The sequence below is a fragment of the Martes martes genome, assembly GCF_963455335.1.
Source record: "Martes martes genome assembly, chromosome: 2".
Lineage (NCBI taxonomy): Eukaryota > Metazoa > Chordata > Mammalia > Carnivora > Mustelidae > Martes > Martes martes.
Genome location: NC_137889.1, coordinates 146217157 through 146233450, shown reverse-complemented (window position 1 = coordinate 146233450; position 16294 = coordinate 146217157).

Sequence of the window (16294 nt, the reverse complement as noted above, 5' to 3'; positions counted from 1 at the left end):
TATGGCCCTTGGGGAATATATATGTTGCTTCCTCCAGTTATTCAAGCAACACTAACAGAATGTACAACCACACTGTTGCTGCTATAAGGAATTTTGTGAATATTACTCAGATCCAAAGCCAGTTGATCATGTTATGATAGGACGATTATGGATATGGTCCTTTGCTAATCCCATGAGCCCTTGAAAAGTAGTCTAGAGGTCAGAGACAGAGAAGTCAAGAATTCACTATGCCACTGCTGGCTTGAAGGTAGAGGGGAGCCTGTGGCAAGGAATGCCACAGACCCTGTTAAGACTCTTTACAGCCAGTAAGGGGAGGGAACATCTCAGTCCCACAACGAGGAAAAACTAAATTCTGCCAACAACCGCAGAAAATGAAGAGCTTAGAAACAGCTATTTTCCCGGAGCCTGCAGACAAGTCTTCAGCCTGGTCAGCACCTTGACTTCAGTTTTGGGACACCCAGAGCTGAGACCAGCAATGCAGATCCATACTTCTGAGTTACACAACTGTGAGCAAGTCAGAAGGTATTATTTTTGACCACTGAGTCTGGGGTAACTTGTTACACAGTCATGGAAAACAACACACAGGGTAAGAAGACAGAAAGAGGTAAACCATGCATGTATCAAACAGAAAAACCAAATAAAAGAGAGACAGAGGTGGGGAAAGAGACCCATATGTTACTCTAATGGAGGTTTGCCCCATTGGGAATGGTGGGTAAGTGTTGTTCACGAACATGTAGTCGGAGACGTTCACCCTCAGCTCCAGATAGGAGCTTCCTCATCACTGAGCCCAGGGTTCTCAACATAGGCACCTTTTGTATATTCAGCAACACAAGTCTCTATGCTGGACTTCACTTTCCCCAGAACTCACCCACTTGCTGTCAGATGTATCCCCCTATCATTGTGCCAGCCAGCAACAGGCTCTCACATCTCCATGTGCCTCCAGAGGGAGAGAAAGTGTCATTGACTGAGAACCAATGAGGTTCAAACATATTATTTTACAGATAATGAAAGAAATCTAAAGAGAACTCTACAGAGTTTGAGATGGTCCTACAGCCCCTTATCGTCAGAGATATATCTGCAGGTTGTACTCCTAGGATAACTGTCACAAGCATAAATTGTACATGTAGTTTTGGTAAGTCACTTTCCACTGTAGTCACCCTGAAAGGATTCTTTCCTTTTCATGACTTTCCATTATTTTCTTTCCATGGCTTCCATGTCTCCCTCTCTCATTGTTGAGTGTTGGCTCAAATGTCACCTTCTCAGAGAAGTCTTTCCTCCTATTTAAAATTTCAAACACCTTTCATTACCAATAGTCAGTACTCATCATCTTCATCCTCTGATTTACTTTTTATGCTTACTTACTGCTTTTTAACAGACTGACTACACATTTACTTAGTTGGGGAGTGTAGCCACCCACACTGGACGATATCCAACACACACTGGACGATAAACTCAAGGATTTTGATCTCTGTGTTCACTAATATGTCCTGGTTCTTGTACCATTGCCTGACACCTGGTCAATATGTGTTGAATAAATAAATGGGTGAAGCTATTATTCTAAGTATTTCAAACAAGTGATTATCTTCTCTCTTTCTGTTTGGAGAGAGAAAAAAAAGATAAATCTCAGAGTGTATTAAATCACATTGTATTTGCCACTAAGTATTTCAAAGCAATAACTACTAAAAACTATGTGAAGCAATTTGTGAAAACAAAGTATATTCAGAAGCTTTTGTGTTACATTTCATAAGACTAAGGTATGCAATGAAGAAATGTGTTTTATTTCCTCAATCAGAAATAATATTTTATATTTATATAAAGTTGTCATGAATTATGTATTTCTTTTATATAAATTAAGCGTTGATGAGCTTAGACAGTGATAATATGCATTCATATTCCTTTTAAATTTGCAGTGAATTAATAGTTTACATTTTTTCTCCTCCCTATCCCCTCTCTAGACTAACAAGGTTAACATTTGGGTTTTTTCTTTAAAGGGGCTGCTGAATTTCAAAGAATTTAACCCCATATTCTCACCAATTTAGACTGTTTTAAAAAACTTTGAATACTAGGGGTACCTGGGTGGCACAGTTGGTTAAGCATCTGACTCTTGGTTTTGGCATAGGTCATGATCTCACAGTCTTGATCTCAAGTCCTGAGATAGAGCCCTGCCTCAGGATCCACACTCAGTAGAAAGTACTTGAGATTCTCTCTCTCCTCTTCTTCCTCTGCCCCTCCTCCCTTGTATTCTCTCTCTCAAATAAATCTTAAACAACAACAACAACAACACTGAGTACATGAGAAATGTCAATATAGGTTTACTCTTGGAAATACAAATGTAAATTCTTCCTGGTGCTTGACCTTGAGTGGGCTATCTTCCATGGGCAACGGGAAGATGTATAGAAAATCCTGTGAACAATGGAGGCTAAATGGTCTATCCTACCACTAGATTGGGTGTGTACTTCTAAATTTTCATAATAAGCATGGGGTATGTCATATGTTATTTAAATTGATTTTAGTATTTTTTCATCTTTAACCAGATCATCTCCTTTTTTCCTATATAACCATCTTTACTTAAAAATAGAAAACAAAGCTTTTGCAACATATGTCCTCTTCATTGGGTTTTAAGATCGTTTCAAACAGTAAATATGATGATGGAGTGCCTGGGTACTCAGCTGGTGAAGCATCCAACTTCTGATTTCAGCTTGAGTCATGATCTCACAGTTGTGAAATTGAGCCCCACATCAGGCTCTGTGTTCACTGAGGAGTCTCCTTGAGATTCTGTCCCTCTGCCCCCTCCCTGCTCACTCTCCCTCTGTCTCTCTGTCTCTCTCTAAAATAAATAAATCTTTAAAAAAAAACAACAGTAAATATGATGAAGAAGACTTGTCATGAATTCACTGACATCAATGTTTGCATCTATCTTTTATCTTGTAAACGAAATTATTTCTTTCTTGAAAAATGAAAAAGATGCTGATGCATAAGTTTGCTGCCCCCCCAAATATTTTAATATGACAGATCAGTGCTAAGTTGAATAAAATTGCACTAAACTGTCCTCCATGATTTATAACAAGAACATACCAGGAACATTTTATTTTTATATAAATTTATAGGTTAGATTTTCTATTATGTAGGATGGCTGGCAACTAACCAAACATTTCCTCAAATTGTTATAATGACATTTTAGTATGAGAGATTGCATTATCATTAACTCTAAGAATACATCTTGTGTTTACCTCAAAGAAAGATGGTGACTTTCTTTCATGTAATTTACCTCAAAAACTTGGGGGATTGATGTTTGCTGGAGGGAAGGGGTTTATATTTCATATAATAGCATCATCTCATAGTGAAGAACAGTACAAGACAGGTGAATTCTTTCTACCGTGATTAGGAATCACTGCATATGTTTTGAGGCCATAGTTACTGGAATAAACATAAAGGTATTCTTTGCACCAGAGGAAATATGACTGATGATTTACAGAATTAGGGATGTGCAGGTTGATACAGCAGAACTGAGATATCTTAGAGGGGGAGCTGTCAGGGAAAATAGCAGAACAAGACAAGGTCTGGGTTAGATATTGGACTCAATGTTGAATACTGGCCATATTGGATCATCTGACTTTAGACATTTGCTTTTAGCAGGCCTACCACTCATTGAGCTCATCTCTCTCACTATGGGAACTGCTAGATTAGAGATTATCTGGAGGAGAATACTAGTGAAATAAGTATCTGGGCCAGAGAGCAGTGGGAAAGGAAGAGAAAGAAGGATCCAACAAACAGTGCCAGGAAAGGAAACTGACCTACGAAGTACAATGAAAGGTTAGGAACCCCAGGTGAGTTCTCCTGAAGGAACATCAGACCTGAAGAGGGAAAGTGAGAAAATAGAAATGCTGTATTAAGCAGGAAACATTTAGAAGCCAGGGAAAGACTATTTAGGGAAAGGCTGTTTCCTGAGCAGCATGGGGCAGAGATCCTGGAGCTCTTGAGGCCCCTGGGAATGAGAGCTGCAAACACATCCAGGAGCTCCAGCTGAGGAAGTTGCAAGAGGTGTGTGGCCCCCACCTTTCTCAGGAACCAGATCTCACAGGCCTGAGAGAAAATACAGGAGTCATGACAACAAACTCACTGTCAAGATCAGGAATGCCTGCTTACGAGAGAAGAGCAACCCTGTCATTTAAGAAGCTCAGACTCAGTGCAGCTCTGGGGTTTCAGAAGTAAGAAGCTCAAAGGGAAAGAAGAAAACAAGAATCACTGAGTTAGTCCCAAGCAAATGAAAGTAATTTCAATCAAGCCTGGTGATAGCAGTGGACACCATGCAAATTTCTAAACTTTGAAGAATAATTGCCATGAGCTGGGCACTGTTCTGTGTTACATGAATTAGCTCACTGAATTCTCCCAACACTCTGATAAGGTGAGACCCACTTTCAATCTTTTTTTTTTTTTTTTAACTGACAAAGAAATGTAAATGCTGGAAGCAGGTAACTCACCCCAAGTCAACATGGCTAAAAAGGAGGAGGAGCTGGGAGTCGAGCCCACAAAGTCTGACTTTAACTAAGAAGGAATGGGTCTGCAAGAAAGGAGGTAGTTTTCCTGCCCTGCTAGGGGATATGCACGGTGCCAGATCAAACTCTATTGAGAAATATCTTCCACTAAGATAAGTGGGAGATATTCCAGAAAACACACAGGCTGACATCTTGGAAGACCAAAATTAAGATGGTCCCTTCTGGGTGTGGCAAACTGTAGCTGACCAACCCAAGGTCCCATTCTATTATCTCCCTATCCCCTTTCCAACCTGAGGCAGTTGGTAGCATGATTCCAGCCAATGAAATTCAAGCAGAAAAATTATGGTTGCAACTTCCAGGCAAGACTTCACTTGCCTGACAGAAAGGCAAACTCACCTGCTGTGACCTTTCATGCACTGTCCTGTTTCCTTCTTGCTTCCTGGAATACCAGTTTGATGTCCAGAGGGGCAGCAGCCATCCAAGGACTCTGAGGAGAAGAGAAGTGAGGATGACAACCCAAGAATAAAGGATCCTGAACCCTTGAAGGCATCATCCAACATCCTCCCAGCCCTGGACTGGCTGCCTCTGGACCTTGTATTTGGGAGACAAATAAGCCACAATCATTTGAGAAAAACAAAAAGAAAATAATCAGATAATTCTTTTGAGTACTTTATGCTGAGTTTTCTCTTTAATGTTTAATTATTAAAATGTGTAATAATCACAGTCTCTGAGGAGGGGAATCCTTAACTCTGAGTTGCTTATCTTGAGCCCTAGCACCCACCAGCACACACTGGGCATGTAACGCCATGTAGCTCTCTGAGGGTGTGGTCTCTCTTCATCTGATGGAGAGCTTTGGTTCCAAATATCCTGTCCCACTGAACAACTACTAAAGCATCTTCCCCCTCCATTTTTTTAAAGATGTTATTTGTTTGCTTGTTTGTTTGTTTTTTTACTGATCTTTTTGTTTGTTTGTTTAATTTTTATTTTATTTTTTTATTTTTTATTTCTTTGCAGTGTTCCAGAATTCATCGTCTGTGCACCATAACTAGTGCTCCATGAAATATGCTATTTGTTTATTTTTGAGAGAGAGAGAGAGACCATGATCAGGGGTAAGAGGCAGAGGTAGAGAGAGAAGCAGCCTTCCCACTGAGCAGGGAACCTGATGCGGGACTCCCTGGATCCCAGGACCCTGGGATTATGGCCTGAGCCAAAGGAAGATGCTTAACTGACAGAGCCACCCAGGCACCCCCTTTTTAAAATATTTTATTTACTTAGTATCTTCCCCTTTTCTAATGCCCAGTTTAGACATGGATACATTATCTTTACCCTTTCATGTCCCTATAGCTTTAATTTTTTTCAAGAAAGCATGATGAAAAGGAAAAAAAAATCTGAAGAATTAAAGAATGTGATATTTTAAACTTTATATGTGAACAGGTTGTTTGTTTCTTTGTTTAAATTTGTAAGCATAGGAAAAACTATCCAAGGAAAGTCATTAAAATTAAGGAAGTCATAAAAATACTATAAATCAGTGATTCTCAAAGTATATTCCCCTGAGGATAGTTAGAAATGCAGATTCTCATGCTTTGGCGCTGATCAGTTGAATCAAAAACTCTGGGAGTGGGACCCCATACTCTGTGTTTTGCCAAATCTCCATGGGATTCTAATGCATGTTTGAGTCTAAGAACCCCTGATCTAGGCTCTAAGATGTTCACCTCTCCCCCTTTCACCCACAGTAAACACATGTATATACTGAAATGCAAGTTCCTGGGGAGCAAGGCCTTAGTCTTGTTTATCTTCATGTCCCTAACACTGAGTAACATGTCTCACACAACGGGAGCAGTTAATGAAACATGCAGGCTAATAAATGAATCAGACAACAACAGTGGTAATACTTTATTTTTAAACCAAGTCCAAATAAGGATAGCCAAGTTGCCCTTCAACAGATGAATGGATAAAAAAGATATGGTCCATATACACAATGGAATATTACTGAGGCGTCAGAAAGGATGAATACCCAACTTTTGTATCAACATGGATGGGACTGGAAGAGATTATACTGAGTAAAATAAGTCAAACAGAGAGAGGCAATTATCATATGGTTTTACTTACTTGTAGAGCATAAGGAATAGCATGGAGGACATTGGGAGAAGGGGAGAAGGGGAGGAGAAGTGAGTTGGGGGAAATTGGGCAAACCATGAGAGACTGTGGGCTCTGAGAAACAAACAGGATTTTGGAGACGAGGGAGATGGGGGGTTGGGTGATCCTGGTGGTGGGTATTAAGGAGGGCATATATTGCACGGAGCACTGGACGGGGTACATAAATAATCTTGGAACACTGAAAAAAAATTAAATTAAATTAAAAAAAAACTAAAACAATTTTTTTTTAATTTAACAGAGAGAGAGAGAGATCACAAGTAGGTAGAGAGGCAGGCAGAGAGAGAGGGGGAAGCAGGCTCCCTGCTGAGTGGAGAGCCCGATGCGGGGCTTGATCCCAGGACCCTGAGATCATGACCTGAGCCGAAGGCAGAGGCTTAACCCACTGAGCCACCCAGGTGCCCCAACTAAAACAATTTTTAAAAAGACAGCTAATTCATTAATTTGAATGAGAAATACTACATATGAACTACCAAGCACATCAATTGTCTCAAGATTGACCATACAACTATGTATTTTGGGGGGATTTTTTGTTTCTATGGTTAGTTATATCTTACATGCAGAAAAGTAATATATATAGTATAAAATTTTAAAATGAAACAAATAGGTAACTAGCATCCAGAGTAAGAAATAGAATTTTTAAGTTATTTAGAATTCACTATGCCTGATCCCCTCTGCCTTCTCCCTTGAGATAATCACTACACAAAATGTGGTGATAATCATTCTCTCTGACATTTTCCCAATCATGTGCGGACCCCTCAACAAATGATATCTAGCTTTGCCTGTTTCTATTATACCAAACAGATTCTTTGGGCTTGATTCTTCTTCTCCAGATGAGAACCACCCATAATGAAGCATGTAACTATAGCTCATTTTCACTGCCATACAGTTACATTGTGTGAATGTGCCATTTTTAATTTTTTTTTATTTCTTTTCAGTGTTCCAGAATTCATTGTTTATGCACCAAACCCAGTGCTCCATGCAATATGTGCCCTCCATAATACCCACCAACACCCAACACCCTACCCTCCGCCCCTCCAAAACCCTCAGTTTGTTTCTCAGAGTCCACAGTCTTTCATGGTTCATCTCCTCCTCCAATTTCCCCCAACTCACTTCTCTCCATCTCCCCATGTCTTCCGTGTTATTCCTTATACTGCACAAATAAGTGAAACCATATGATAATTGATTCTCTCTGCTTGACTTATTTCACTCAGCATAATCTCTTCCAGTCCCGTCCATGTTGATACAAGAGTCGGGTATTCATCCTTTCTGATGGAGGCATAATATGTCATAGTTTATATGGACCATATCTCCTTTATCCATTCATCCATTGAAGGGCATCTTTGTTCTTCTTTTTTAAGCAGAATAAGGGGGGAAAGGTATAAAGTGAAAGTTGAAAGGATAGCTACTTATTCTAGTCAACAAGCACTTGCATCATCTTTCCACAGTTTGGTGACTGTGGCCATTGCTGCTATGAACATTGGGGTACAGATGGCCCTTCTTTTCACTACATCTATATCTTTGGGGTAAATAGCCAATAGTGCAATTGCAGGGTCATAGGGAAGCTTTATTTTTAATTTCTTAAGGAATCTTTTCATTGTTTTCCAAAGTGACTGCACTAACTTGCATTCCCACCAACAGTGTAAGAGGGTTCCCCTTTCTCCACATCCTCTCCAACCCACATTGTTTACCGTCTTGTTAATTTTGGCTATTCTAACTGGTGTAAGGTGGTATCTCAATGTGGTTTTGATTTGAATCTCCCTGATGGCTAGTGATGATGAGCATTTTTTCATGTGTCTGTTAGCCATTTTATGTCTTCTTTGGAGAAGTCTGTTCATGCCTTCTGCCCATTTTTTGAAGTGATTATGTGTTTTGTGTGTGTTGAGCTTGAGGAGTTCTTTATAGATCTTCAGTATCATTCCTTTGTCTGTCATTTACAAATATCTTCCCCCATCTGTGGGTTGCCTCATTGTTTTGTTGTCTGTTTGCTTTGCTGTGCAGAAGATTTTGATCTTGATGAAGTCCCAAAAATTCATTTTCGCTTTTGTTTCCTTTGCCTTTGGAGACATGTCTTGAAAGAAGTTGCTGTGGCCGATGTCGAAGAGCTTACTGCCCAAGTTCTCCTCTAGAATTCTGGTGGATTCCTGCCTCACGTTGAGGTTAAAATTAGAGCAGAGATCAATGAGATAGAAACTAGAGATACAGTACAACACACTAACAAAACTAGAAGCTGTTTTTTTTTTTGAAAGAATCAAAAAGATCAATGAACCATTGCCCAAACGAATCCAAAAGAAAAGAGAAAGGACCCAAATTAATAAAATTATGAATGAAAAGGGAGAAATCATGACTAACACCAAGGAAATAGAAACAATCACCAGAAATTATTATCAACCGTTATATGTCAATAAGTTAAGCAAACTAGATGAAATAGATGCATTTCCTGGAAACCTATGAACTTCCAAAACTGAATCAGGAAGAAATTGACAACCTGAATAGACCAATATCTAGTAATGAGATTGAAGCAGGGATCAAAAACCTCCAAAAAACAAGAGCCCAGGGCCTGACAGATTCCCTGGGGAATTCTAACAAACACTAAAAGAAGAAATAATACCTATTCTCCTGAAACTGTTTCAAAAAATAGAAGCAGAAGGAAAACTTCTAGACTCTTTTTATGAAGCTGGCATTACCCTGATCCCCAAACCACGCAAAGACCCTACCAAAAAGGAGAATTTCAGACCAACATCCTTGATAAATATGGATGCTAAGATTCTCAACAAGACCCTAGTTAATATGAACATAGCTAGGATGAACAGATAGGATTAGCTAGGATGAAAATACAGAAAGGGAAATTAGAGAATCGATTCCATTTACTATAACACCAAGAACCATAAGATACATTGAAGTAAACGTAACCAAAGAGGTAAAGGATCCGTACTCGAGGAACTACAGAACACTCATGAAAGAAATTGAAGAAGATACAAGAAGATGTAAGGCCATTCCATGCTCATGGATCAGAAGAATAAACATTGTTAAAATGTGTATACTGCCTAGAGCAATCTATACTTTCAATGCCATTCCGATCAAAATTCCATCGGCATTTTTCAAAGAGCTGGAGAAAACAATCCTAAAATTTGTATGGAATCAGAAGAGACCCCGAATTGCCAAGGAAATGTTGAAAAAGAAAAACAAAACTGGGGGCATCACGTTGCCTGATTTTAAGCTTTATGACAAAGCTGTGATCACCAAGACAGCATGGTACCCACACAAAAACAGACACATAGACCAGTGGAACAGAGTAGAAAGCCCAGATATGGACCCTCAACTTTATGGTCAAATAATCTTCGACAAAGCAGGAAAAAATATACAGTGGAAAAAAGACAGTCTCTTCAATAAACGGTGCTGGGGAAATTGGAGAGCTATGTATAGAAGAATGAAACTCAACCATTCTGTTACACCATACACAAAGATAAACTCGGTATGTGCCATTTTTTTTTTTGTCTACTCCACTATTTATTAGCAGTTGAGTTGTTTCCAGGTTTTACTATTGTAAACATTATTCAGCTACAGCAATCACCAGCTCACAGACACATGAGCCAAATAGACCCACTTCCTAATCCTCCCACCCCACACGGTTATTTTGAAGCAATTCAAAGTCTCATAGCATTTCTTCTATAACCTGTAAAGATTCTTATGAGAAATAGAAAGTCTAAAATTTAATGTGATCATAGTGACCAATCTTAGTCATGGCTGGAGCTTCTTTTTGAGGAGTTTTAAAAGAAAACAAAAAATAAACAATAAATAAAAGTCTTCCCTACTTGAAATTTATCAGGAAATTTTTATCTTGTCTTTAAAATCTTTTAATTTTTACTTTTTTACACATATGCCTTAATTCATCTCTACCTGGTGTCTGTGTACAGAGATTGAATTTCAGTTTTTGTTTAATATGATTAACAAGTTGTCTCTAGGACATTCAGTGAAAAACCAACCCATTTACCTCTGGTCTGCATTACCATGTCCGCCATATTTAAAGCTTCTGTATCTACATGGGTTTAGCATCTAGGCTTTCTACTGTATTCTATTTAATCCAGTGTCATAAATCCATTAGCTTTATAATCTGACAAAGTACTCACCTTGCTCTCTTTCTGGAGGCCTGCCACTATTCTAAGCCTTTGCAATTCCCATATAATTCAAGATCAGTTCATGACGTTACAAATAATTGTGATTTTGGTTGACATGTATAGTAAAGCCATTTTGAAGCACTGATATCTACACAATATTGACCCTGTGAATCTATGAGCATGATACATATCTCTGATTGTCTCTGAAGGACTTGGATGACTTTTGTTATGTTTATTCTTAGGTAATTATATTTTTATGCTATTGTAAACTTTAAAAGTTGACTTTTATTTGCTCTTAGTATGTAAACAAATATATCTATAGTTTTTTCCAAATATTTATAGTAATCTACTGGTGTGTAATAAATTATCCTAAAATCTAGTGGTTTAAAGCAATAATAATCATTTATTATTGCTCATGCTTTCTGTAGGTCAGGAATTCAGATAGGGTACAGTGGTGATGGATGCTCTGCTCTCTAATGTCCTTGGCTGGACAACTGGGGCCTTAGAATCATCTGTAGTCTTGTTCATTATCCAGTAATTTTTGACTATTAACTCAGATCTTAGTTGAAACTGTCGGCTGACATACCCATGTGGCCTCTCCAGGTGTCCTGGGCTTCCTCCCAACATGGTGGCTGTGTTCCAAATGCAACAGTCCTGAAAGAGAGCAAGCCACAGCTTGGATTCTATTGGTCTGGGCATCACAAATCTTCTCCCAGATTCAAGGAGAAGGAACACAGATGCTGCCTCTCTCTGGGAGGAGTGCCAATCACACTCTAAACAGCTTCCTATGAAATAGAATTGGTGGGGCCATGTTGGAACATACAACTTGCCACAATATTATATACACAGGGAAATTATCTGCAAATAATGGTAGTTTTGTTTCTCCTTTCACAGTCCTTTCTTTTCTTTTCTTTTTTTTTTCTTGCCATACTACTCTAACAGATAACTTTGTTACCATGCCAGATAGAAGAGCTAAGAAGAAGACCCTGCATTTCTGCATTTCTTTCTCTCCATCTCAAAGAAAATGATTTTAAACATTCTATAATCAAAAATAACTTTTGCTGTAGGTTTTTGTTGTGGTCCATACGATGGTGTGAAACCTGTGACATACTGTGACACCCGGCAGTAAAGGGTTTGCTGCCCACTATAGGAAGGCCACAAGAAGACAGCCTCCAACTCTCAGCCTTAAAAGACCCTAAGGCTCTACCTCTAAATATAGTCATATTGGGAGTCAAGGCTACAACATACAATTTGGGGGAGCAGAAGGGACACAATTCAGTCCATAAGGGATGGCCATTGCTAAGCACCATCGATGCCCAACAAAATGATAATGAACAGCTGAAGGGAGTAACAGGCTATTAATTAGAAGGTGGACATGAAAGTCAGGGGCCTCTTGCCTACAGAGAAGTAGAAAAACAGAGGAAGCCAGGCAGATTTGCACCATGCAGATATACTTTGCCATCCATGCTCCAGCAACAGTTTCCCCATGATGCCATCAGACCCTCAAAGCTAGAAAAGGAACGTTAGTGGGACAAACCAAGCCCTCATCACCTTAGCAGAGCTCAGATGCAACGGTGTTCACAGTCTGTCTCCTGGATATCCGTTCAGCAGGTTGTGGTAGCTTACTTGAAGACAAGACCCAAACCCCCATTCCTGGGGGTGAGATCTACACTTGTCCATTCATGACTTCAAGTCAGTCAGCCAGTTCCCCCGTGATTCTTCCAGCCCTGATTATGTAACTGTAGTCTGACCCCTTTGCAGACCTGTGGCAATTACCTCACAGGGAGGTGACTGCTCTCCCAGTGCTGTCCCTTCAAGTTTTGCTGTCCTGCACACTTCTTTTAGATTTATTTGCCAGTTGATCTTGGGTTGTTTACCTAGACCTGTGGATTTCAGGGCAAAGAGTAAGTATGCACACACTTGTCAGCACTATTATGAATTCCTCTTCCACAGGTGTTGTTCCATTTTGGATTTATGCCAACAATATATGAGAATGCTTGTTTCCCACAACCTCACCAATAGAGAAGGTGGTCCAATTAAACAGGTTTGGGTTTTTTAAAAATGTCCAGACTGATAAGGATTGAGGAGATGTGAGCTACGCAAGGGATAGTACTGCAGCTTCCTGTGCAGCTCTTGTTCCTTCTGAACTGTAGGAGGACCTCTTTACTTCACCTGACTTCCAAGCAGAAGTTATCAATAAAGCTGATGTTTAATACTAACTCTGGCCCTTCCCAGCAAGTCTGTTTCCTACCTTCTAAGACCTTGGAGAAACTGAGGCAGTGCAAGAATTCCATTCAAAGTGGTGATGGCAGAGGACAAAGTCAGGGTTTTGCTCATTTGGAGAAGTAAATTTCACAAGGGCAAACTCTCTTTGCTAAGGGAATAGGGAAAGCTTCAGGGAACAGATGAGAAGTGCCAAATTCCATGCAGAGCTGATGACCATCATTTTCCCCAGAGAACCCTGGACACTCATATATTGAATCAGAAAATACCAGCATTGGGGAAACTGGGCAGCTCAGTTGGTCGACCACCTGACTCTTGGTTTCAGCTCAGATCATGATCTCAGTGTTCTGGGATCAAGCCCCACGTTAGGCTTAGCACAGGGCTCCTACGCTTCAGCTCCTCCCCGCTCACTCTCTTTTTCTCTATCTAAAAAGATGAAAAAGAAGAACAAGAACAAGAAGAACAAGAAGAAGAAAGAGAGAGAGAGAGAGAAAGAAAAAGGAAGGAAGGAAGGAAGGAAGGAAGGAAGGAAGGAAGGAAAAAAGAAAATACCAAAGAGGATGGGAACTTTGATCATTATCAACCTTCTGAGTTATAGAAATATTGTGGCCTCTGTCAAAGATAAACAAAGCTGGACAATAAAGTGACAAGAACAGATTTTAATCAGTAATATATAATTGTAATAGGGAAAAGAATCCAGTGTGGTCTAAATCTAGCTTGCATTTATACAGAGATGACTGGGCATTTTAATGGGGATCTGGGGGAATAGGGAGGGAACAGGGGCTTAGTAGAGTCAGGGAAGTGAACAATTACAGAAAGTGGGAGGGGGCTTGGTCAATGTGACACCCGCCTGGGATTGCTCCTACCCTCCCACAGAAGCCAAGAGACAGGGACTTTGTCTTTATGAGTTGGGTGAACAAATAGTAAATTCTTTTGATATCTTTGAGTTTTCTTGGGCAGTTGTTTTAAAGTCAGTTGTTTTAAAGGCCACATTCATCCTAGAATGTGGCCTTGAGCTGTTAGAAACTCTTAATGTTTGTGCAAGTTTATAGGCCAGTGTTGAAGTCTAGTCAAGAAGAGAGCTCAGAGGATCCTGGCTGGGGTTTGTTTGGTCGAAGAATAATCTTTGTAATCTCTAAAACACCTGGCCCAAGATCACCTAAGAAAATAAGGAAAGACACTGGACCAGGACACTCTTTTCTCAACTACCACTGGCCGGTCACATTTTTTGGCAGAAAGTGTCTACTTAAAAAGAATATTTACCCACCCATACGAAGAGCCCTCAAATCTAGAAAGCCAGCTACTTAAGCCATTCGTGTTAAAATAAAATAATAATATAAATCTTCCTTTTGCTCACTCCAATGAAAGTGACATATGGAGAAGCCTATTCCTCAGCACACAATCCATAATTCAAACAGAAGTGCTGCCTACTTCCTCATTAGCTAAATTGTGTTCATTGCAGAAAGCAGCTTTTGGTAGCAATATCGATCAGCAGGAAGTAAGATGGAAAAAATTAACACAACTTGAAGACTCCAGTCTCTGGGGTGTAGCTCACCATCTGGGAATGACTTATTAGGACAGGAACAAGGAAACACTGTCCATACATTTCTTTTCCATTTTAATATTCAGTCTACCCTCATTAATCTGAGCCCACCAACATGGAGTTTGTGATGTTTCAGAATTGTGATTCAAACTTTCTATGCAAAGCATTTAACTTAGGATCTTAATATCTCTGACACCTTGGAAATCTTTCCCTCCATTTCTTTAACTGTTTTTATATGTATATAATTCCCACAGTATACATACTGGGTGAAATGTATGTATCTAATTTATTTTTCTTAAAGGTTTTATTTATTTATTCAAGAAAGAGAGAGAGCAGGTACAGGGCAGGGAGGCTGGGCAGAGGGAGAGAGAGAGAAGCCGACTCCCCACTGAGCAGGGAGCCAGACACAGGGCTGGATCCCAGGACCCTAAGATCATGATCTGAGCTGGAGTCAGATGGTTAACCCAGTAGGTCACCCAGGCACCCCACCTTTTTTTTTTATCCTCACATTCCAATTGCTTTGGTAATTTCCCCCTTCAATTTTAAATTAATACAATTTTATATGGTAAGAATGTTTCCCTTTTTATTATGTGCTCTTTTATCTCAAAAAGCATCTTTCCACTTAGGTAACAGAGATATTTTTAAATAAATGGTCAAGGTAAAAAAAAAATGCAATAAAATAAGAGTGTTAGTCATAGCACCCTCCCCAGAGAAATTCACAGAAAAATACTACATACAATGTTTGTTATTGAAGATCCACATTATCTTTCCTTTTGTGTGTTCTGATAATTGAACAATTAACACTCTGCAAGTAAATTAAAATAAAATTACACTCTCCTAAATCCATTACCCAAGTTATTTTTAATAATTTCTTGTTTACTTGCAGTTTCCAATTGTTTTTATTTCACTGTTTTTTTTTTAAATCAGTTCACTCCTTCAGAGGAAACTTAAATGGGTTGACTAAAGATGCCAACTGTTTCTAAAGAATATGAATTGACCCAAATAATTGAGCGAGAATTTGAACTTAATGGCAGAAGCAAGGCAGGAACAATAGTGGGAGGTAAATAGCGTATCATTATTCACTTCCTCCATTCACACTTCTTCTGTGTTTATTATAAATTTCCAATTTGTTGTGAAGTGATTTCAAATTAAAGCTAATTATCAACCATGTATCAATGCTTTTATTGCAACAAATATATCATAAATGTCTCTGTGTCAAAGCACTATGTTGGGGGAAATACAAAGAGAAATAGAGCCAGACTCCTGCCATCTGGGAAACGTGTTATCCAGTTGGAGGGGAAAATGCAAAGTGGATACAGAAATAATAAGATGGTGGTGTGGCAGTTTCCTGTAACAAATTGCCACAGGCTGGGGCTTAAAACAACAGAAATTCATTCTCTCAGAGCTCTGGAGGCCAGAAGAACAAATCAAGGAGTCCGGAGGGCTGTGGTCACTCCAAAGACTTGAACAGAAGATCCTCTGTGCCCCCTCCAGCTTCTGTTGGCTTCTGACCATCCTCATACTGGGTACTCCTCCATTTGGCCCCTGCCCCCTTCTTCACACAGTGCTCTACTATTTTAAGGGTACCAGTCGCTGAATTCAGGACCCACCAGGATCTAGTGTGTCCTCATCTTAATTTAATTATATTTGAGAAAGCCTTATTTCCAAATAAAGTTTCATCCTGAGGTTCTGTGCAGACATGGATTCTGGGGGGACACTAGTCAGTCTACTAAAACAAGGGTAGAGTCTAAGTTGAACTA